Source organism: Patella vulgata, chromosome 8 (genome assembly GCF_932274485.2).
Source record: "Patella vulgata chromosome 8, xgPatVulg1.2, whole genome shotgun sequence".
NCBI classification, from domain to species: domain Eukaryota; kingdom Metazoa; phylum Mollusca; class Gastropoda; family Patellidae; genus Patella; species Patella vulgata.
This window is the reverse complement of record NC_065886.2, coordinates 963,178-987,749: the sequence shown is the minus strand read 5'-3', so window position 1 is coordinate 987,749 and position 24,572 is coordinate 963,178. Positions and strand designations below refer to the sequence as shown.

General features: G+C 35.0%; 1 protein-coding gene across 1 annotated transcript in view; it reads right to left on the bottom strand.

The window, feature by feature from the left end:
- The window catches only part of LOC126829985 (adhesion G-protein coupled receptor G6), a 126,786-nt gene that overhangs the window by 5,843 nt on the left and 96,371 nt on the right, over nt 1-24,572 (bottom strand). The window lies entirely within an intron of this gene.

Below are 24,572 nucleotides of genomic sequence, written 5' to 3'. Positions count from 1 at the left end.
TGTTATCTATAGTGAGTAGGGTAATACTTACAATAAACTGTTATCTATAGTGAGTAGGGTAATACTTACAATAAACTGTTATCTATAGTGAGTAGGGTAATACTTACAATAAACTGTTATCTATAGTGAGTAGGGTAATACTTAAAATAAACTGTTATCTATAGTGAGTAGGGTAATACCTACAATAAACTGTTATCTGTAGTGAGTAGGGTAATACTTACAATATACTGTTATCTGTAGTGGGTAGGGTAATACTTACAATAAACTGTTATCTATAGTCAGTAGGGTAATACTTACAATACACTGTTATCTATAGTGAGTAGGGTAATACTTACAATAAACTGTTATCTATAGTGAGTAGGGTAATACTTACAATAGACTGTTATCTATAGTGAGTAGGGTAATACTTAAAATAAACTGTTATCTATAGTGAGTAGGGTAATACCTACAATAAACTGTTATCTGTAGTGAGTAGGGTAATACTTACAATATACTGTTATCTGTAGTGAGTAGGGTAATACTTACAATATACTGTTATCTGTAGTGGGTAGGGTAATACGTACAATACACTGTTATCTATAGTGAGTAGGGTAATACTTACAATAAACTGTTATCTGTAGTGTTTTAGTGAGTGGGGTTGTTGTTAAGATTCTGTGTTTAGTTTGACATGTATAAGCTGTATCTTGTCTCTGGATGTTGTTCAGTGAGAGAAGTTCAGTAGATGATATTATATTACCACTAGTATCAGCTCCTTTATACCATCTGATATTACATGGTGGATTACAGTCAGCTGAACAGGTTACAGTTCTACTTTCATTTTCTATCACTGTTATACTAGAACTAGTTGGTGTAAATCTGATATGCTCTGGTCCATCTGTTGAAATATAAACATTGAAATAAAATACATGTACCCACTGCGTATAAATCAGACGACGTATAAGAAACAGTTAATATTTATAACAGGCGTAATGCATGGTTTACTTTTTGTTCACTTAGTTCATATTTTGGTGCACGTTTGTGTAGGTGATCATTTGATTTAAATGAAAATATCGATGTGACTTTACATAATGATTTGTTTTGTGGCCTAGAGCGTCACGCTTCGAGCTTGAGCTGTCCGTTCACCCCTGGCTTGCTGGTTGTGGTTTTGATCTCACTAGAAAGACCCCTGCGCGTGCGCTAAGATAATCAAATATAAGACAATTGGTTATACAACTAGTTAAACATCACGAACAACAAAGCATCATCAGTTGATAGGAGAAACAAGTTTGATAATTGTTCAAGATGTTTCCTTTTTTTAGAAGAGATTTCACAAAGAATAATTAGAACAGTTATAATAGGTTTTATATTACACTATTGATTCAGGTAGAAGTAGGGTAAATATTACTGCACTGTCAAATAATTCGCGAGATTTGAACCTTGAAGGTTTAACGCCAAATCACCCGGGAACCTTCAGCGAGAGAAAATGTAAATTAAAGATGACGCCAAATCCAGTACCGAATGGATTCAGTTCTCTCCTCCAAGAACACTAGAAGTGGTGGCGAGACAAAGGAAGACTCGTGTAATAACTGAAGTTTAATACAGATAATACAGATAAACGCTAAGAAGGTGAGAATTACCCATTTAGGAATATAAAAATGTTGCACAAAAATTCATATAAGAAAACGGTAAGTCGGCTAGAATTAACAATTAAGATATAAAAAAAAGTATAACCATCTATATACTTGTCAGAAATATCAAACTTTGTATGGAAGTTTCTGTTAAAAAACGTATTTGTTCTCCATCCTTAGCAGTACGTTTGAAATAAAGAGATCAATTAAACTGTTTCCCGGTATAAACCAATAAACTTACAATAAATCAGTGAACAGCAATAATAATTATTTTACCTTCAATCCTTTATAAATATAGCAACTTACAATAAACCAGTAGAACAGCAATATTAATGATTTTACCTTCAATACTCTATAAATATATCAACTTACAATAAACAAGAAGAATAACAGGTTGACTACTGACAACATTCTCAACAAAATCTTTACAGATCCAGTCACCAACATCAGTTGATGTAACATTAGTTATATTAAGATACAGTTGTCTGTTGTTACCATTGATACAACCACATGTAGATCTGATATCAGTTGGTGATGGTTGACAACCAGATAATAACACATTACAGACTCTTCCACTGCCCTTATCAAACTCCACAACTTGAGGTATATTACCACCAGATATCTGACATGTAAATCTATAATCGCCTCCTCTAATACCATATGATGCTGATCCTGATAAACTGTATGTTTGACCTGTAACAGAAATAAGAGACATGTTAATCTATAATCCCCTCCTCTAATACCATATGGTGCTGATCCTGATAAACTGTATGTTTGACCTGTAACAGAAATAAGAGACATGTTAATCTATAATCCCCTCCTCTAATACCATATGATGCTGATCCTGATAAACTGTATGTTTGACCTGTAACAGAAATAAGAGACATGTTAATCTATACTCTTCTCCTCTAATACCATATGATGCTGATCCTGATAAACTGTATGTTTGACCTGTAATAGAAGTAAGAGACATGTAAATCTATAATCATCTCCTCTAATACCATATGATGCTGATCCTGATAAACTGTATGTTTGACCTGTAACAGAAGTAAGAGACATGTAAATCTATAATCCCCTCCTCTAATACCATATGGTGCTGATCCTGATAAACTGTATGTTTGACCTGTAACAGAAGTATGAGACATGTAAATCTATAATCCCCTCCTCTAACACCATATGATGCTGATCCCGATAAACTGTATGTTTGATCTAATAAATATAATCGAAGAATGTTAACTGTTTATATTACTAAAATTATTGACCGTTGTACGTTTGACCTGTAACAGAAGAAAGCAGGTGTGTGTTTATTTATTGGATACACGGTGCTGTCTAATCAAACCATACTTAGAGAATCTTAAGTTATCTGAGCAACCTATAGATATCATTACAAATACAGGACAGTGCGTTATTTAAAGACTATAATTTTCAAAGGACAATAAATCTGGTACCGGTAAATAATGTAAAATTTTATTTGGACATTTATTAAAGATGCATTATGTAAGATTTTTAGATAAAAAGCTGGACGCCCTTGTTTTAATAGTTCAAAAATAGATAACGTAAAATGAATATTTTGAAAGTTTCATTCATATTACTAGATTCTTAGCGAAGTTATCACAGTTTGAAATTATGACCACATGTGGTGGAGATTGTTTATTATCGTAACAATGGTACTTGTCATCTTGTCATCCGAGACTTAGCATCGCTTCACCATCTTTAAATTAAATCATTGAATGGCGATTCGTGTTTCCATCCTCTTAAATCTCGGTCATTCGAGGGTCCATCTTCGGTATACCCAGTGTTCTCATTCCGTTCTTCACTATTTCAAATTATCTGCCCTGGCCTACGAACCAATCAAAACAGTTTACAAACCAGTCGTTTCGCCTTCGATTTTATAAGGGTAGATAACCATATTTATGTCCATTTACTGAATGATTTATGTAAATAATGTTTATAGTTCTAATTCATTTATAATTAATTGTATTATGAAAATCTGTGGTATGTTTCGCTGATTTCAAATATGTATAACATCTATGTGTTTGACTTTTGTTATTATTATAACTATTCGTTCTTTGTCTGAAATGTTTCATTCTGTTATGTTTATTATTATTGAACTTATACTAGGCAATTTGTTTCACAATAATTTGTCTACGATATCACGTGGACGTAAAACTCCGGGAACGAACGAACAAACGAACGAACGAACGATTCTCAATAAAACTCATGACCCCACATAGATATGAACGTCCGATCTTCATTAATATAATTTGTTGTTAATAAATACGCAATTAGAATAATTAGGAGTTCTCTCATTTAGGCACTCCTAACCCTGTCATGAGAGTTACTCCCCTTTGCCAAATTCCTTTGCAGTTAAGTGATGGATAATGGCCGAAGACTGTCCATTATGTAAATAGAAAGAACAACTGGGGGGCGTTAGCCCCGAAGTTTTTCTTTGTATTAACATAATGGACAGCCTGAGGCTATTATCAAACTTAAAACATAGCACCATAGAGATACAAATAATGGATAGTTTTCTAAAAGAACAAGTCACAAAATAATGGATATGTTCTTAAAACAACATGCACATGCTCATGAATGCATGTGACAAAACACTCCAGTCATACAAAGCAAATATTAATAATGAGAATATACGTGATAAGCATTTGGATACGGATTACATTTGGTAATGTATTCAATATGGAAGATAATAGCCGTAAAATTGTGATGTTCTTGATATGGGGAGTAATAGCTGTCAAAGTGTGATGGAAAGGCTGCTCACGAAAATGATTTAGATATTAATAATTTTCTTAGTACTGTGGAGGGTATGGAGGGTACTAGCCGTCCAACTTTTGATTTGAAATTTAATATATACTCTGATATAAGTGATAGGACACAGGATCAAAGGCACAAACCAATTCAGGAAATTAGAACTCAACTGTCATTATGGTGTAACGGTGATATATTTGAACGATTTTTAAAATCGGATAAAAATTGTGACCTGTATAGGTTCCACATGCTCGTTTTTTTTGCTCAATCAGGGGTAATAATCCAGGAAGTTACGGTCCGATATGTGCCAATATCGCAAGGAATCGAGATCTTTGTGTTATAAACACACATGTTCAGTTTCATCAAAATGCGACCTCTAGTGTGTACAATTTACGTCCCATACAAGCCAATATCGATAGGAACCGAGATCTTCGGGATATATACCTATATTTCAAGTTATGATCTGTAGAGTGTCTACAAAGAATGTTTGGAAATGTGGGCGTATAAAAACGTATCATCGATCTACTATTAAACGTACAAGTGACATATAACGGACGGATTTAAGTGGAATTCTTTATGTAGACAAACACGTGAATTCAACATTCGGTCATGTGATATTTTGGTAACTATGAGGTTTTAAAGTAATTTCATGTACTGTAATTTAATTCGTTAAGAGAATAAATTATCCCAAAATACATGTCCATTTTTCAGATAAGTGTCTATTATTGGTAAACCTGTCCATTATTTTATAAATAATAGACGATTGTTTAAGAAAAGCGTACATTCTCCTATATACTGGTTAAAAACATCAAAGGGTGACGTCATATCTATGTTTTAACGATGCATAGGGATTCGTCCATAAAAATAGCACAATCATCCAGGGTGGATAATTTGAAAACGTGTCTCCTCCATAGATTAAACCAGGGTTTAGTGGAGTACAACGGAATGAAACCACTGGGGATACCGAGGATGATTATTGGCTTTCGTGTGAATCAATGTTTAACTTAAAGCCAGAATTAAAACATTCAATAGCTCTTACATATTGCATCTTTAAAATAAAAACCTAAAATCAAGTTTCTAGAACATCGGATGGCAGAGAGTGAAACGTATTAAAATACGATCGTCATTTACTGATTTAATGATTTAATTAAAAATGGCGAAGAGGTACTGATTCCCGAATGTCCAGTACTGTTGCTACAGTGATTAAAAAATTGTGTTACATCTTCCAACACCCCTCTGAATTTCCCTTATTGCGCTGTCTATACATATCATGGAGTGTAGTAGCTCGATCACATGACCTGCTATCGAGTTCGCTCAGTAGAAGTCAGCGTGTCACACAGCGTCGTCTGTTCGTGTATGTCATCTGCTTCAGTAAAATAACCAGCGCATGTATAACAGAACATTATAAGAACCATCAATATACTATCTCTATCATAAATACATGTAAATAGAACATTACTAGAATCATCAATATACTATCTCTATCATAAATACATGTAAATAGGGCATTACTAAAATAGAATTATACTATCTCTATCATAAATACATGCATATATACCATTACTAGAACCATTAATTAAATTATTATCTTTATCATAAATGGTTGTAAATAGGGATTTACTAGAGAGAGAGAGAGAGAGAGAGAGAGAGAGAGAGAGAGAGAGAGAAATGGGGTTTAACGTCCACTCGACACAAACTAGGTCATTTCGGGACTAACATATGGCTCAGGTTGTTTTCAATAATTCGCTTGCGCGTAGGGGTCTTTAGCAATGGGGGTAAACCGGAGGACCCGGAGAAAACCCACGAGGTTGGACAGGCGACCCAACTCCTTGTCACGTACAACCGGGGATTCGAAACCAGGATTTACTAGAATCATTAATGAAGGTGTTATCTGTATAGAACATTATTCTCCTGTCTTTTCTAATCAAGATTTAGAAAATACTATGGCCCTTCGAAACTTTTTAGATTCGAAGTCTGATATTTTACTTTCTAATTCTTGAATTACAGTTTGATAACCAATATACGTTTTGGCTGTTGTCCATACACTGTTGTTAATTTAGTGTTTATATAAAATTGACCTATTTTTAGTAGAATATTTAAGGCTGTCTCATCAGATTGAGGGGGTTGTCTTTGAATAGACAACAGTTCAATTTATCATTAATTAATGTTTTAATAATGTCTGTATCAGTTTTAAATGAGTATTATTAAAACCCAACATACCAGGACTTCCTCTGTCTACCTCATGTAAATCATATGGTAAGGACACCATATATTCGTTGTGCTTGTTTTTATAGGATATCTCATTAAGATAAAACCGATTCTAAATGATCAGTTTGTGTCCTTGTTTTTAGGGTATTTATTTATCCCGATACAGGTCACACAGATTATATTCTTGTATAAAAATTATACAATTTTCAGTGGAATGAAATGGGGTTTAACGACCTACTGCTCTGCCCCAACTGGGCTAATAAAGACCGGCATACATCATACAGTATGTTATGAGGGAAATGTGTCTCGGCCTACTCTTATATAGAATTACAAGGGATCTTTTACATGTAACTCTAATGTATCAATTGAAATTATGAGATTCAATTGGGGGTTAATATTTAATATAGATTTATAATCTATTGACATTATATTGAGTTAGAGACATAGCTACTTTAATATAAATTTATAATCTATTGACATTATATTGTTATCTGTGGGTATAGACACTATGTCATATTTGTTTACTATAACTCAAGACAAAAGTAGTTTCCTTTATTTTATCTTAAAGGTTGGGGTGTCAGTTTATTTCTATTCAGCCTCCCTGAATATAGGTATTAGCACAATTGTGTTTTGTACTATATGATATAAGCGACTACCCACCCAGTAGGGATTTATCGATGTCTATAATAGTATATTACTAATGTTAATATAAAATATAGATCAACTTACCTTGTATATATATAATATTTACAGCCATTAACATAACTATATTATAATAATACATGTATCTATCCATGGTCGACATTTTACCTCTTACAGATATTGACGAGGAAGGTTGAAAATGGGGACGTTGTATAAGGTTTTTATTATCGGGAAGTTACTGTGTGCATGTACAATCAGTAACATGAGTATTATATCATAAAACATGAATCAACTGGTCGAAATTTTACTGTTTTATATAGAGAGACCAGGAAGGGATAAGATAACTATAATATCATAATACATCAGGCCATATATCACTAATTATTTCCCCAGTGATTTTAATGTTAATTCTCGTCTCTTAGATCGGCTCGAACTTTTTCTCAAATTTTCGTTGGGTTGAACGCTTTCTACCAAAGATGGAACAATATGTGGCAACATCTGGTTGTAAAGCACGTATGAGGTTCATCTTGGAAAAATTGAAATGCACAATCATGAATATTCAGCAAAACCTAGCAGAAAAGTGTACATTCAAGCCCCTTTCTTCAATTTTACACCAAAAAGTCAACACAAGTCGCCATGTAAAAGGGGAAAAGAGGGAAAGGGAAAGAAAGTGTAACTGGGTAACGGAGTAGGAATAATTTACCCCATTAATCACTTAAATTAAGATTACAATTGTTAATTTTCATTTATAGAAAGTAATATATATTATAATATACATAGAATTTCGTTTATTAATTATTGAAATTGTTTTGTATCTTGTTTTCACCTCTTATTAACCGATATAATAAATATTTTTCCAGAAGTTTGAAATGTACTTTTCAGTAAATAGTACATCATGTTTTAATGTCTTGTGGTGAATGTAGAATATATTGGAACTTACTCTACAGTGAGACTAACGCCCCACCCCTCCCATCAATATAGATGATACATTAATGTAGAACATAATGGAACATACTCAACAAGTCTACAGTGAGACTAACGACCCCCCCCCCCCCATCAATCCTAAACTATATAGATGACACATTAATTAATTGAACATTCATCTTGTTTGTAAAGAATGGGACAAGCAAACTCAACCAAAGCAGAAATGCTCCTGATTAAACTTAGGCAATCAGAATCAAAGTTGCCGTGCTACCAAATGTCTGGGGTGTTTCAGAACCTTGTCAAGGTAAAACCATACTCTCACTCAATTAGAATCAATATTATCGTGTCTCCAAGCATCGACCAATCAAGTTGCTGATCTATGTTTAACCTAATTAGAAAATGTCCATCATCGAACTCCACCAAGTCATTCACCTAATAAGCATATACCCACGTTTGAGCATTAATAATAAACTTTATTCGTACACTAAGTATGAAAATAAATACATATAAATAGATACAGGTTCCCAATTAATACATAGTTGATTAATTACTCCATTTTATGTTACGTGAAATTTTGTCCAAAGGACCCAAATACCGGAAACCACAGCCATTTTCATAAGATCAAAATTTCCCCATCCAGCAGTTAATGATAAGGATAAAACGCTGGCTCGCTAGCCTGGAGATCAGGTGTTCGATCACAGCATTGGCCGAGAAAGTTCATCCAGATTTTCCGGCGTGGTTCCCCCTTGTCAGTGATGCAGGACGGAGGGCCTGACAAAGACAGCTGTCTAGTTGTTCGGATGGGACGAAAAGCCGAGGTCCCGTTTAGACTTTGGCGTGCACGTAAAACCGAAGTCCCTCACAGCACACAGTATGGCGTATGCCCGTTTTCATTAGCCCAGTTCGGAGCATAATAGTAGGACGTTAAACTCCATTTCATTTTATTTCGTTCTGGAGAAGGCTGCGTGTAGGTGAGGGAGCGGGGATGACTATGATCGTCACACATTTATTTGTAAATAACCGGCACTGTAAACAGCAAACTTCCAAAATAATAATTAGTCGGATTAATGATTGCCCACGACAACAAACGGAAGTAACCCCAGTTTTAAAACTTCAAGTTGTATACGGTTTATATGATTGGGTAGTTATTGTACAGTCAGCGATATAACTATACTAGTATAATACATAGTATTACTGTTATATATATATAGACCAATAGATTGATACGGTTGGGTAGATATTGTGTAATGCATGTATATATATATATATATATAGACCAATAGATTGATATATAGACGTTAAACACCAGGATACTACTACATATTGATATATCTACATGTCGGGTGATGGTGATAGTAAAGGTTATATGAAATAGGGTTTGTCGTCCTATTTTCTGTATGAAGATGGTCAAGCAGTGTGCTATGAGAGAAATGTTATCCGGATAGCGACGCTTCAGCAAATGTTTCCAAGTCCTAAAGTATACACGGGAATCAGTTTTCCATCCCACCCGAATGACTAGACGCTGTCCCTTACCAGGCTAACTGTCCTGAATCACCGACAGGGGGAAACCACACCGGAAAATCCTGGGTAACTTTATCAATAGGAATATCCTGAATGCCATACCCTACATGAATTGAGTCTCAATCAGTGTCAATGTTGATTGAAATGAAATGGGGCTTAACGTCCGACTGTGTCAATGTTAGCCGTTGTGGGTCTGTGGAATATGAAAAAGATATGTAGAAACATATGTAGGATGTGTGAGAAGGGGGTGAGAGAAGGGGGTATGGGAAGGGGGTGTGAGAAGAAGGTGGGGGAAGAAGGTGTGAGAAGGATGTGTAAGATGCGGGTGTGAGAAAGCGGTGTGAGAAGGGATGTGGGAAGGGTGTGTGAGAAGGGGTTGTGGGCAGGAGGAGTGGGGAGGAGGTGTGAGAAAGGGGTGTGAGAAGGGGGTGTGAGAAGGAGGAGTGGGAAGGAGGTGTGAGAAAGGGGTGTGAGAAGGAGGTGTGAGAAGGAGGCGTGATAAGGAGGCGTGACACTATACTCCTCCCAGTGTTTCGTTTGATTAGACCTAATCTCTCTCAACACTGCCGTAATAAAGGCTAATTTTTATTGCCAATTATGACTGGTCAATAGTTCGAATTTATATTAATAATTACAATTCATCCTACTAATGTGATATTTGTCATATCACACATTAATAATTACAATTCATCCTATTAATTTGATATCAGACATTGATATCTGTCATATCAAAGTGTAATAAACTACAATTCTTTTTCTCGGTGACATTGTGTGCTATCATATTTTATTGACATATCTTTCCGTTGGTATTTGTAAGGTTCAAGTCACATGTATCCTATTTGATATTTGTATCAAATATTTGTATTTGATAGTTCAAGTCACCCTGTATCTTATTTAGTGATATTTGTAAGCTTCAAGACACCTGTATGAATTCGTTGATTTGTTTTATGTTCGAGTCACTTGTATCATATTCGTTGATATTTGTAAGGTTCAAGACACATGTATCAATTGAACACCTGTTTTCTCCTCCACTTGTAGATATTCATTCTGTTAAAACCAACCAATACAAGAACTGGTAACACATGGATGTACAGTGTACAGATATAAACAAATGGCGGTGACTATGACGGTAAGACATTTATTTGTAAATAACCTGCACTGTATACCGCAAACTTCCAAAATAACAGCCGGACTAATGATTGCCCACGACAACAAAAGGAAGTAATCCCAGTTTTAAAACTTCAGTTAATAGTTTTGGTTTTTTTTTCGTTTTTTTAAACCAAAATCAAATTATAGACTAGAACTACGATGCAGTGATGACGGGTTTCACCGGTGTCATGGTACCCTTGAAGTAACGTCACTTCAAGTAGATTTCCACATGGACATGGCACACATGTTATCAATGGACGCCACATAACCATTGATAAAATAATTAAATGGTATACAATGAAAAGAAATTTAAAAACATTCAATACACTATGAAAGATATGAAGACGCTAAATATACTGTAAATTTACCATCAAATCGAAATGGCAGAAGTACGAAACCGAAATTAAAAGAACTTAGCTCCACATTGTATCCGCCGCCTTCAGTAGGTTCATCCGTCACATTCATAATAAACGACGGAGAACATGTTCATCTTGTAGAGTAGTAAAACTCATTAAAATTACATTCTTAACATCTAAAAAGCGGAGTACCTGTTCCTGTTGTTAAAATAACACCCTTACCATCTAGATAGCGGGTTACCTGTCCCTGATGTTAAAAGAAAAGTCTTAACATTCTAGATAGCAGAGTACCTGTGTCTGTTGTTAAAGTTACATCCATATGACGTAGTGCATGTTGTACACTCAATCATTGATATTATCTATGGTAAGTAAATTTTATGTATAAAAACGCCCACGTTGGGCAGCATACACTTACAAATATTACATTAATACAGTACAACAAATATACAGGTAACAAATAAACGAACATATATTATATAAAGCTAGTTCCAAGTAGAAATCGATTAAATATCAAGGGGGATAATAGGCCTGTGCTTCCTTTAGGACTCTTTTGTTTCAGAGTCAGTAATGTTAACTTTGTAAATAAAGCAGATGGTAGCTGATCAAAGCTTCTGGTTTTCATAGATGTTAAGTTGCTGATAAGTGTGCTGGTTCTGGTCTTTGTTTTGTGCATCCAGACCTTTATATGGTGAAGTTGACGTACTGAGTTGTTGATAAGTGTCTGGTTGTTCTTCCTTACTCCGAGCATCCAGTCCTTCATATAGTGTTGTTGACGTATTGAGTTGTTCCTTGCTCCGTGCATCCAGTCCGTTATATGTCGATGACGATGACGGTGAATTGACGTATTGGGGGTTGGTAATATCGCTGTTGTCCAAGTTGGTTGTATTATAGTAGGCTGGTGTGGAATCTGCACGTGCTGTTGTATCATTAGAGGAATTAATTTCATCATAAACAGGTTGATTAGATGAAAGGGAGGTAACTCCAAGTCCATCGTATGTATTATCATCATCTCTTGATGCTGTAACATAATATTTATCCATTATAATATCTGTATCAACACAGTATTGGATTAGTTTTATTTATCCATTATAATACTTGTATCAACACAGTACTGATTTATCTTTATTTAAGTTCCTTCCAACATAATAAATTTAAATATTCTCCATTAAAAAGAGGAAGATGGTTTCTAATCTAGTGTAACCGGTGCCATTAACACACGGCGGGTGAATACACGAAATGTTGTTGGAACGAAGGTCCTTACAGATCGCAACGAAGGACGGCCGGACCCAATCATTATTTAGAGTTGCCTTACCCTTTCTACGGTACACCAATAACAACCACGATACAAATAATACTTCTATAACTTACCATTTCTACGGTATATCACCACAACAACCACTATACTAATAACCACCAATATACCAATAATACTACCAACTATAGTAGGTATGTTATTACTTTCCAACTGGCCAGGTGGCTTTGGTGGCTCTAAATAAAACAAAACGTACATGATCAAAGTAACCACATGGACAGGGTTGTGTTAAAAAGAATATGACATATCTGTGATAACAATGGATAGGTTAATGTCTTCTAATAAAATTTAAAAATGAAGACACCCCTATAATCCAGTTCTGATGTTAAGTTACCAGTGATATATTAGAATTGTCTTTACCTCCATCAATAACTGTAATAGTGAAGTTCTGAACACCAATATCATTGTCTACAGATACTATATAATCACCAAATAGAGTAGAGTTTAGACTTATCTCTACTGTTGATTTATAGTTTATAGTTGATAGTTGTTGTGTTATAGCTGTATATATTATCTGTCTGGTAGGTGTATGGTACCAGGTGAAGGTTGGTCGAGGGTAGGCGATTATATCAAGTTGTAGATTTATTGTAGCATTTATTCTATTAGTGATGTTTCTCTTGGTTACTATGTTTTCTCTTGGAGAACCTAGAATACAGAAATACGATTATATCAACTTGTAGATTTATTGGTGTTTCTATTCTATTGATAATGTTTCTTTGGTTTCTATCTCGTGGACAGCCTTTATAGACACATATAGGGGCATTGGTGATAGCGGAACAGCGATGCGTTAAGCACCTTTCAAATCTGGATACAAGCACTAAAACTTGCGCGATGGTCCATTAGGGGTCATTTATTAAGAAAATCCTCCTAGCCACTTGGATTTTCAAAATGGCTGCCAAGCCTTTTACGCAAAATGTAAATTGTGCAAAGTTTGCAGACCCGTTAGAGACATCAATTATTGTCCAATTTAGATGAAACTTATAAGTATAATGGTCGATAAAATAAGAGAATGTAATGTGACTTTATCCCCAAAAATTACATTTCGTTGCCTGAAAGTCGATCATCTTGAAAATTGGCAGCTATCTTGGATTGAGTAATTGGCTTGTTCAAACGAATAGTCCTCAAGAAGTATTTGTGCTAAATTGGATTCTTGTGTCCACATTTCAATAATTACCATGTTTTTATGTAGTTAGTTGCCGGATTGTCCAAAAGGAGTGGTCATACTATGCCATGTGTACACCAACTGTTATTGATAACATCTGTCAAACAAACGTTGGATTTGGAATTCAGATGTAGATAATTATATATTTGCCCATGTATAGCTAACCCAGACCTCTGACCGACGATGGCAGAAAAGTTACACTGCTTAGGGTTATTAGTACTATGGAAGCCTATAACTACCATTCATAATTCTACTTTTCGCCCCTTCAAAACACGAAAGTCGAAAAGTAGAAGTTACGACAAAATGTGAGGCGACAGCTCGCTATACAAGCCAAAATCGACTCGAAAATCGGAAATTAAGAAATAATACAGTGCGATAATAGCGCCCCTCGTTTTTTCCTAATTTCTTATTTTCGACTTGCATATTGGCTGGTGTACCGTCTTGTCGATTTTTGACTTAGTCATATTTTTGTATTTATTGATGTCAGTAAGAAGGCGTCAACACGCATACCAAGCCATAATGCAACTTGAAAAGTAGAAATTAAGAAATAAACACACGCGCTATTAGCGACGTATCATTTTGGCTATTCGAGTTTAGCTTCGAAAGTCGTTGTAGTTGCTACAATTCAGGTCACATTTGAATACATGCAATTCGCGTTAACAAAATAGTCTATATGATAAAGTTTAGTATTGATGGTGATAAGCGACCTATGATTTTGGCTTACTGTCGTGCTGTCGACGTTTCGCCTCGGAAGTTGATGTAGTCTCTACTTTCAAGGTCACATTTGAATACGCGCATTGATAATTGGATTTCATTTACTGTGGCTTCATCGGCATATAAAATATACAGGTTTTCCAGATTGGATATTATTATTTTATTTCAAATTATATTATCACCATGGGTAGGAAACGTAAGAACGAGTCGAATAGCGACGTTACAGTTCCACCGCCAAAATGCTCTTAAGTGAACGACGAGTGTAATTGTAAGCATTTCTTACAAATAAAATTTAAATTTCTATCAGGATTCAGATTCTGGATATTACGGTACCTGCAATTAAGAATAGGCCTATTGTCAAGCAAAACGTAAATTTCTAGACATCGGGGAAAACGGAAATCCTTGGATGAGACTGGCGTTTAGAGGCTGAATATATATTGTTCAGTAGATGTGGAAATAAATAAAGACACCAAAAATATTTCTGAGAGAGGGAGGCGGGGGGGGGGGAAATCGAAACCACGCCAGTTAAATCAATGATAAATCTTGTGATTTCACCACTAACCCCCATGTAAAACGGATTTTATAAGATGTATATTGTATATATACCGATACGGGATAATTGTTTTATAATAGGCCTACATAATAAATTAAATTGTTGTAAGTTTCGGGGAGGGGGTATCAGACATTTTGAAGGAAAAAAATGAACGCCAATGTGATCCCTGATTGCACGTATTCAAATGCGATCTGGCAAATTGAGACTACAACCAGTTCCTAGGCGAAACTCGAAAAGTCGCCAGTATGACAGCAAGCCAAATTGATAGGTCGCTAATAGCGAGTGTGTTTATTTCCTAATTTCTACTTTTCGAGTTCCATTATGGCTTGGTATGCGTTCTGGCGCCGTCTTACTGACATCAATAAATACAAAAATATGACTAAGTCAAAACTCGACAAGACGGTACACAAGCAAAATGAAAGTCGAAAATAAGAAATTAGGAAAAAACAAGGGGCGCTTTTATCGCGGTGTAATATTTCTTAATTTCCCATTTTTGAGTCGATGTTGGCTTGTATAGCGTGCTGTCGCCTCACATTTGTCGAAACTTCTACTTTTCGACTTTCGCGTTTTGAAGGGGCGAAAAATTACGAATGGTAGTTATAGGCTTCTATATAGTACATAGTGAATGCAACACTGTACTGGTTTAAAATCCTTGTATAGAGGAGAAAAGATTTCGCCAGATTTTTATTATTTAATGGTATAAAATATCGTGTTGTACTTACATCTAACATAGAGTGGAATAGTTTTAGATACAGGTTGACCAATATAATTACTAGCTGTACAGATATAGTTATCTGTATGTTGACAACTAGCTTTAGATATGGTATATGGACTAAGACTAGTAATTATTTCCCCTTATTTCATGATGGACGAATGTAGTGCGAGTTATAAATAGACAATTTTTCCCTTAATTTTTTTCTCCCCTCTTCCTTCATTTTTGGGTTGACTTTTTGGTCTAGAATTGGAGAAAAGGGATCAAATTTGCAATTTCATAGCAGTTTTGGGTAATACTGATGATATTACAGCGGAGGGATAGGGGGTGTAAAGTGTCTTTCTGCAGAGCAGTCATTGTGTCGGAAGTGAGATTTTCACCCCAGTCAACTTCAAATCCGTGTAGCAAAAAATCTAAATGGTCAACCCCCTACAAAATTATGATGAGGAGATTGCCAAATGTTGTCCCCATTGTGCCTATAAAGATTGGAACCAACGGAATGTTGAGAAAAAAGCTACAGCCTGTGATGTTACAGCCATTTAACATTGAAGTCAATGGGCAAATAATTGCTAGTCTGAGTCCATATTGACTACCAGAATAGAGTTGTTCCCCTTGTTGTGATCTAGACCAGGATATATCTGAAGATGGAAGACTGTCAACAGAACAGTTGAAGGTTACAGTAGAATCTTCATCTGTCATGTTGTTGGTAGAATATGATGTTAGACTTGTGATGGTTGGTGGATCTGGTTTTATAAACAGAACATAAAATCATTTGGTTTCAGTTATTGTGCATGGGAATTGAGATGGTCACAACCAAATGATGAGCATGCCAATAGACCGTGGTCGTTTTTGGTGTGATTTTAGACAAGGTTTGTGTACAGACATTCCAAGCCCCAATATGAAAATCAGGAAATGTTATTCCATGATGAACGTGTTATTCTCGGTCACTTACTACAATATAATCTGATAGTGTGTGTGTTTGGGACCTCAGAGACACATGATCAGCCGTGACAATGACATAGGATAGTAAATCTAAAATAATTTGTTTAGATTGAAGTTGAGGAAGATCATTGATCACAAAAATGAAAACAAGTAGGCTGTAATATTTATACGCAGTAATTCGCCTTGATAATTTAGAGGGGGTTTATTGTTCATTCGACCACACTTTTCGACCTATCAGAATCGAGGAAATTTCTAATAGATAAGGTAACGGGGATATTCTGAACATTTCAGTCAAATTACCGCACTCGAGGTTGAGAATGCCGTTGTGGCGAAAATAAAACAAAAGTCTCGGTTATCCATTTTTGCGTTTAATCATCAACGGCTGATGAACAGTTGATCGGGTTCAAATCTAATGAACATCGAAAGCATGAGATGGCATCGAGAGTTAATTATCGTCTTATCATGTCAATAAATGTTTAATTAATAGTTTATGAAACATTTCAGGCCTAAAGAAAGACCCACAATAGGCAGATTTAGCTTAAGCATAATGTTTAATAGTATTTAGCGTAATATCCCTTCAAACTATGTAAATTTACATATGCCAGAATATAATTTACATTTCTGAAAAATGTAAATGAAATTTCTTTTCTATCGTATTCAGTGTGATATCTGTATGCTTGCTAGATTCCTCTTTATTGTATGGTGACTTCTTGTCTGCCAGGTTGATTTCATATCATGTCGTCGTAATGTTCCAGAAACGTTTTTGGAGAAATGTTTTTGGAGAAATACTTTGCAAGATTTGTATTTGGAAATTTATTGTACGAGATTTGTTTTTCGTTGTATGTCTATGATAAAATGTAAATGTAGTCTATTGTTTTTTGATTTTCTAAAATAAATTTTATCTTTATAAAACCAACCTGATATGTCTGATTTTGAGATACAAATGTTAATTTTAATATACAAATGTTGAATTACCACAACAAATGAAGAAATAAGAATTAAGGACGCAAATTATTTCAGTGACAGCAACTATGTCAATCAATGGGACGGTTAATCAGCTCGATAATAATAATCAACTTACAATAAACAGGAAGAGTTACAGGTGGACTGGTGCCAATATTAAAGATATCTCCACAGGTCCAGTTACCAGTACAGGTGTTGGACTAGGTAAACAAGTTAATACATGTCTACAGACTGACATGGTGTCTTTGTTGTTAAACTGGATCACATCAGCGGGTAACAAATTACCACCAGATATCAGACATGTAAATCTATAATCATCTCCTCTAATACCATATGATGCTGATCCTGATAAACTGTATGTTTAATAATAATAATAATAATAATAATCATTTTGTATAGCGCTGAGTGCTCCAGCTAACAGCTGCTCCGCGGCGCTTTTCACAATTAAAATATTACATATAATATAAAACAAATAGTTCTAAAACATTAAAATGTCAACATGTTCATAGTTTAAAAGCACGTTTAAAAAGTTCGGTTTTAAGATTTTTTTTTTAAAAACAGCAACGTTAGTAGAGTCTTTTACATGTCTAGGTAATTCATTCCACACGTTAGCAGAGGCGTAAACAAAAGCTCGTTCACCAGTTTTAGTTTTTACTGTAGGAACATGAAGTAAGTTTTTATCAGCAGAGCGTAGGTTCCTGCTTGGTTTATACGGGGTTAAAAGTTCATTAAGATATTGTGGGGAACAGTTATTATTTAGACAATTAAAAGTTAAAAGACCGATCTTAAAATTAATTCGTTGATAAACTGGTAGCCAATGAAGATTTTGGAGTACTGGAGTAATGTGTTCAGATTGTTTAGTTAGAGAAACGATACGTGCAGCTTTGTTCTGAATTTTCTGGAGTCTGTTTATATCTGATGCTGGTAATTGGTATAGAAGCGAATTGCAGTAATCTAGTTTGGAAAGAACGAAAGCGTTAGTTAACATTTTAGCGATATTTGACGTTATAAATGGTCGAAGTTTACCAAACTAGATTACTGCAATTCGCTTCTATAAACAATCTGAACACATTACTCCAGTACTCCAAAATCTTCATTGGCTACCAGTTTATCAACGAATTAATTTTAAGATCGGTCTTTTAACTTTTAATTGTCTAAATAATAACTGTTCCCCACAATATCTTAATGAACTTTTAACCCCGTATAAACCAAGCAGGAACCTACGCTCTGCTGATAAAAACTTACTTCATGTTCCTACAGTAAAAACTAAAACTGGTGAACGGGCTTTTGTTTACGCCTCTGCTAACGTGTGGAATGAATTACCTAGACATGTAAAAGACTCTACTAACGTTGCTGTTTTTAAAAAAAAATCTTAAAACCGAATTTTTTAAACGTGCTTTTAAACTATGAACATGTTGACATTTTAATGTTTTAGAACTATTTGTTTTATATTATATGTAATATTTTAATTGTGAAAAGCGCCGCGGAGCAGCTGTTAGCTGGAGCACTCAGCGCTATACAAAATGATTATTATTATTATTATTATTATTAAACATACAGTTTATCAGGATCAGCATCATATGGTATTAGCGGAGATGATTATAGATTTACATGTCTGATATCTGGTGGTAATTTGTTACCCGCTGATGTGATCCAGTTTAACAACAAAGACACCATGTCAGTCTGTAGACATGTATTAACTTGTTTACCTAGTCCAACACCTGTACTGGTAACTGGACCTGTGGAGATAGCTTTAATATTGGCACCAGTCCACCTGTAACTCTTCCTGTTTATTGTAAGTTGATTATTATTATCGAGCTGATTAACCGTCCCATTGACATAGTTGCTGTCACTGAAATAATTTGCGTCCTTAATTCTTATTTCTTCATTTGTTGTGGTAATTCAACATTTGTATATTAAAATTAACATTTGTATCTCAAAATCAGACATATCAGGTTGGTTTTATAAAGATAAAATTTATTTTAGAAAATCAAAAAACAATAGACTACATTTACATTTTATCATAGACATACAACGAAAAACAAATCTCGTGCAATAAATTTCCAAATACAAATCTTGCAAAGTATTTCTCCAAAAACATTTCTCCAAAAACATTTATGGAAAATTACGACGACATGATATGAAATCAACCTGGCAGACAAGAAGTCACCATACAATAAAGAGGAATCTAGCAAGCATACAGATATCACACTGAATACGATAGAAAAGAAATTTCATTTACATTTTTCAGAAATGTAAATTATATTCTGGCATATGTAAATTTACATAGTTTGAAGAAGAACGTATGGTATAGACTCGAGCGACAAGAAACGAGTCTATAGTTACCTCACATCAAGGCACAAGTAATTTTAACTAAAATCTATTAAAATTAAATTTTAAGTTACAATCGATCTTCGTGAAACGCATAAATTTAAAATTTCACTTTGATTTTAAAATCTATGTTAGTGATTTTAGCTTCAGTTTTTGTGAAACCCCTGCTCTCCCTGAGGTCATCGCTAGTCCCCCGCTACGACCACAGGAACGGGTGAGAGGTGCGAAAGTGCGATGGCGCACAACATCAATTTCAAAGACAAAATAGAGCATGATAGCCTACGTGGACTTCGTCTGGGGCCTATTTTACTAAAATAAAATTCAAATTTTAGTAATTGATTGGATAATAGATAATATTAGATTTATTTTAGTGCTTAGCCAATCAAAATTGAAGTATCTACAATTATGTTGACGTGAGATAACTACAGACTCGTTTCTTGTCGTTCGGGTCTATACGTTCTTCATAGATCCCACACATGATAATCGAGATACTACTGCAACAATGGGCCACAAAATGTTTCTGGTCGCTCTAGTCTAATGATAGCTGTATACTGGGTCTGGATACTCAAGACACTATTGCGACGATGGGCCACGTCGGGAATTATTTTTTATCTTTTCTTTTTCAATTTTTTTTTTTTTTTTCATTTAATTTTTTTTTTTAATATTATTTCTTTTTTATTTTTTTTAAAATATATTTTATTATTTTTTTTATATATATATAGATTTTTTTTTTTCATTTTAAAAAGATTTATTTTTTTTAAATTTTAAAAAGATTTTTTTTTTTTAATTTTTAAAAAGATTTTTTTTTTTAAATTTTAAAAGATTATTTTTTTTTATTTTGTAAAAAAAAAATGTTTCTTTTTTTTTGTACTAATATTTTTATTATTTTAAATGAAATACCAAAAATAACCCAAAAAACGCTATTGCGACCATGGGCCACCATAGTTAACTGTTTATATTATTGTGTACATGCAGTCAGTAACATATTTATAATATCATAATACATCAATCAACTATACATTTCACTGAAGGTTTGTAAGGAAACATGATCATCGTATAAGAACGACTAATATATTGGTATGGTTGGGTAGATATTGTGTAATACATGTACAAGTATATATACATGTGTGTTATCTGGTAGATACGTGCAGTCAGTAATATAAATATAATATAATAATACACCAATCTACTGGTCTACTGTTATATATATAGACCAATATATTGATATGGTTGGGTAGATATTGTGTAATTTATTGTATACATATAGTATTGTATGGTAGATATAGTATACATATCTATATGTCGGGGGGGGGGGGGGGTAGTAGAGGTGATGATGATGTGAAATGGGATTTAACGTCCTATTTTCTGTATGAAGATGTGCTAAGAGGGAATTATTATCGGGATCGTTAAGGCAAATATTTCGAATTCCACCTGTCAAGGGATCTTTAACGTGCACGCAAAAGTGCACACGGGACTTCGAACAATTACCCCACCGGAACGACTAGACGCTGTCAGCCCCTCTGTCCTGAAGCACTGGCAAGAGAAAACCACGCCGCAAAATCCCGAGTAGCGTTCTCTACAGGAATAACCCTAGACATTAGAATACGCCCTAGGTCACGCTAAAAATCTCAAAACATTTGGGATACAAAAAACAATATGTCGAAACATCTATTCAAAATTAGGGGGGGGGGGGGGTATACATCCCATCGCCATGCCACGAGGCTGTGGGGTAGGATTAATTTTCGGGTAATCCATTTCTTCCCCTGTACGCGTACTGTATTCAGTGGAACAGATTGTTGAAGGGGGACATAAAATGCCGGAAGTGTATGCATGTTTATTCTTTTCTGTCAGACCAACACCATGAAATAATTCATCAACAAAGGCATGGAGTGGTGAAGATGGGTTGAAAGGCATGTCCTGGCGAGGATGGGTTGAAAGGAATGGCATGGCGTGGATGGGTTGAAAATGAAATGGGGTTTAACGTCCTACTGTTCTGCTCCTATACTGGGCTAATAAGGACGGGCCTACGCCATACAGTGTGCTATGAGGGCAATTTTGCCCGGGTAGCGGAACCATCACCTACTCTTATATCGAATTCCAACTGCCAGGTGATCTTTCAAGTGCATTTCAATGTATAAACGGGACCTCGGTTTTTCGTGTCATCCGAAGGACTAGGCAGCTGTCCTTGTCAGGTCCTCTGTTCTGCACCACTGACAAGGGGAAACCACGTCGGAAAATCTGGAAGAACTTTCACGGTCAATGCAGGGATAGAACATCAGACCTCCAGACTAGCGGGCCAACGTCTTAACCACCTAGCCACCGTGGCTCCAGGAAGGGTTGAAAGGCATGGCGTGGCGAGAATAGGGGAAACCACGTCGGAAAATCTGGAAGAACTTTCACGGTCAATGCAGGGATAGAACATCAGACCTCCAGACTAGCGGGCCAACGTCTTAACCACCTAGCCACCGTGGCTCCAGGAAGGGTTGAAAGGCATGGCGTGGCGAGAATAGGTTGAATGGCATGGCGTTGCGGGGATGGGTTGAAAGGTATGGCGTGGCGAGGTCGTTTATTTATATTTAATATAATTATATCTGAATGTGATCTTGCAGACTGCTGTTATTTATTTCGCCTGAACTGTGTTTTGTAGCATTTGTGACAACAATCGGCTTTAATATAAAAACAATGACAGTACATTAAAAGTAATCATGGAAATCGAATTCAAACTGTAATAATTGAGAAACAGTCAATTTAATATATTATAATTAACCAACAAGATTAAATGTCTTGCTTGTTATTTCAAAAATAGTTAATTACAGAATACATGGAAACAATCGAAATATGTAACCTTTTCTGACGGTGTCTGCTAAATGACGTCATAAATTATAGAATACATGAAAACAATCGACATATGTGACCATTCCTGGCGGCGTCTGGTAAATGACGCCATAAGGGCGATGATTCAGATAAACGCTAAGACGGATAGAGTTAATATTTTAGGAATAAAAAAATATTGCGCAAAAATTCAGAGAAGGAAATGCTAAGACGTTTACAATTAACAATTTAAAAAAAACTATCATTGCACAAAAATATAATCATCTATATATTGGCCAGAAATGTCAAATTTATGTTAAAAACGTATTTTTGCTCCATCCTTAGCAGTGTGTTTGAAATAAAGAAACCAATTAAACCGTTTCTGTGTATTACCCTATTGGCTTTCAATAAATCAGTAGAACAGAAATATTACTGTCTTTACCATCAATACATTATTAATATAATATAAATATAACAACTTACAATAAACAAGAAGATTAACAGGTGGACTACTGACACCACTCCCTTCTCTACAGATTAATATAAATAAATCAACTTACAATAAACCAGAAGAGTTACAGGTGGACTGGTGATTCTGTTAAAGTTATCTCCACAGGTCCAGGTTCCAGCATCAGTTGATGTAACATTAGTTATATTAAGATACAGTCGTTTGTTGTTATCATTGATACAACCACATGTATATCTGGTATCAGATGATAGACTAGGATTACAATTAAATGTTTGTTGACAGACTTGTTTAATGCCATTGTTAAACACGAAAGTATCACTGGGTATAAAAGTACCATCAGATATCTGGCATGTAAATTTATAATCCCCCCCTCTAATACCATGTGGTGCTGATCCTGATAAACTGTATGTTTGACCTGTAATAGAAGTAAGAGGCATGTAAATCTATAATCTTTTCCTCTAATCCCATATGATGCTGATCCTGATAAACTATATGTTTGACCTAGAAAAGACCAAGATGTACACATGACTGACATTTCCCAAACCCTCAGTTTGATTATGTGTATAAAATAAATGTATATACAATTATAAACCATCAGTTTTCTTATGTGTACAAAAATATATATATACAATTACAAACGCTGAACAATAATGCAGACTGGATTTCAAACCGACGTTAATCTATTCTCGTAAAATCAAGAGAAAACTAAGGAAATAAAATTTCGCCAAGGTCTCATACTGTTGCCAAAATTCGATCACGTCTTTCACAGATTAACGTCCGTGTTGCCGAATTGGAATTCCTCGAAATCCACGAGATGTGCAGACTGGAGCCCAATCAAAAACTATTCAATTGTGTCCATAAATCCCGCCTTCATTAGCGCAGTAGGAGCATATCAGTGGGACGTTAAACTGGATTTTGTGACCCCCGGAGTTTCAAACTACAAATGAGATTTTAGTAAGTGTACATTAGTTTTAAGAGTAATTAGTTTTGACCATTTGAAACATGTCTCCATGATGCAGGAAGGAACCATAGGGTATTTTAGATAATAGAAAATGGCTGTGCCTGTTAACAACGCGGCATACGTGCACAACAAACTATCAAGACGTTTCGTTTGGTTTTGTGCCCATTTGTTGCAACCTACACCCCCTATTTACGATTTAGTTTCGTGTATCTATCTACAGGTAACATAGTCATATTTACCCTTATTCTCCCCCAATCTTAATCATATCAGGTTTATATTTGTAGTATGTAGATAGTGTATGATATAACAGAGTAGATACAATATATATGTTATATAACCGAGTAGACAATAAACTATATGTTAATAAATATAAAACAGTTGCTACGTTACCTTGTATATATCTAATATTTACAGCCAGTACCATAACTATAATATTATAATACGTGTATCTATCCATGGTCGCAATTTAATG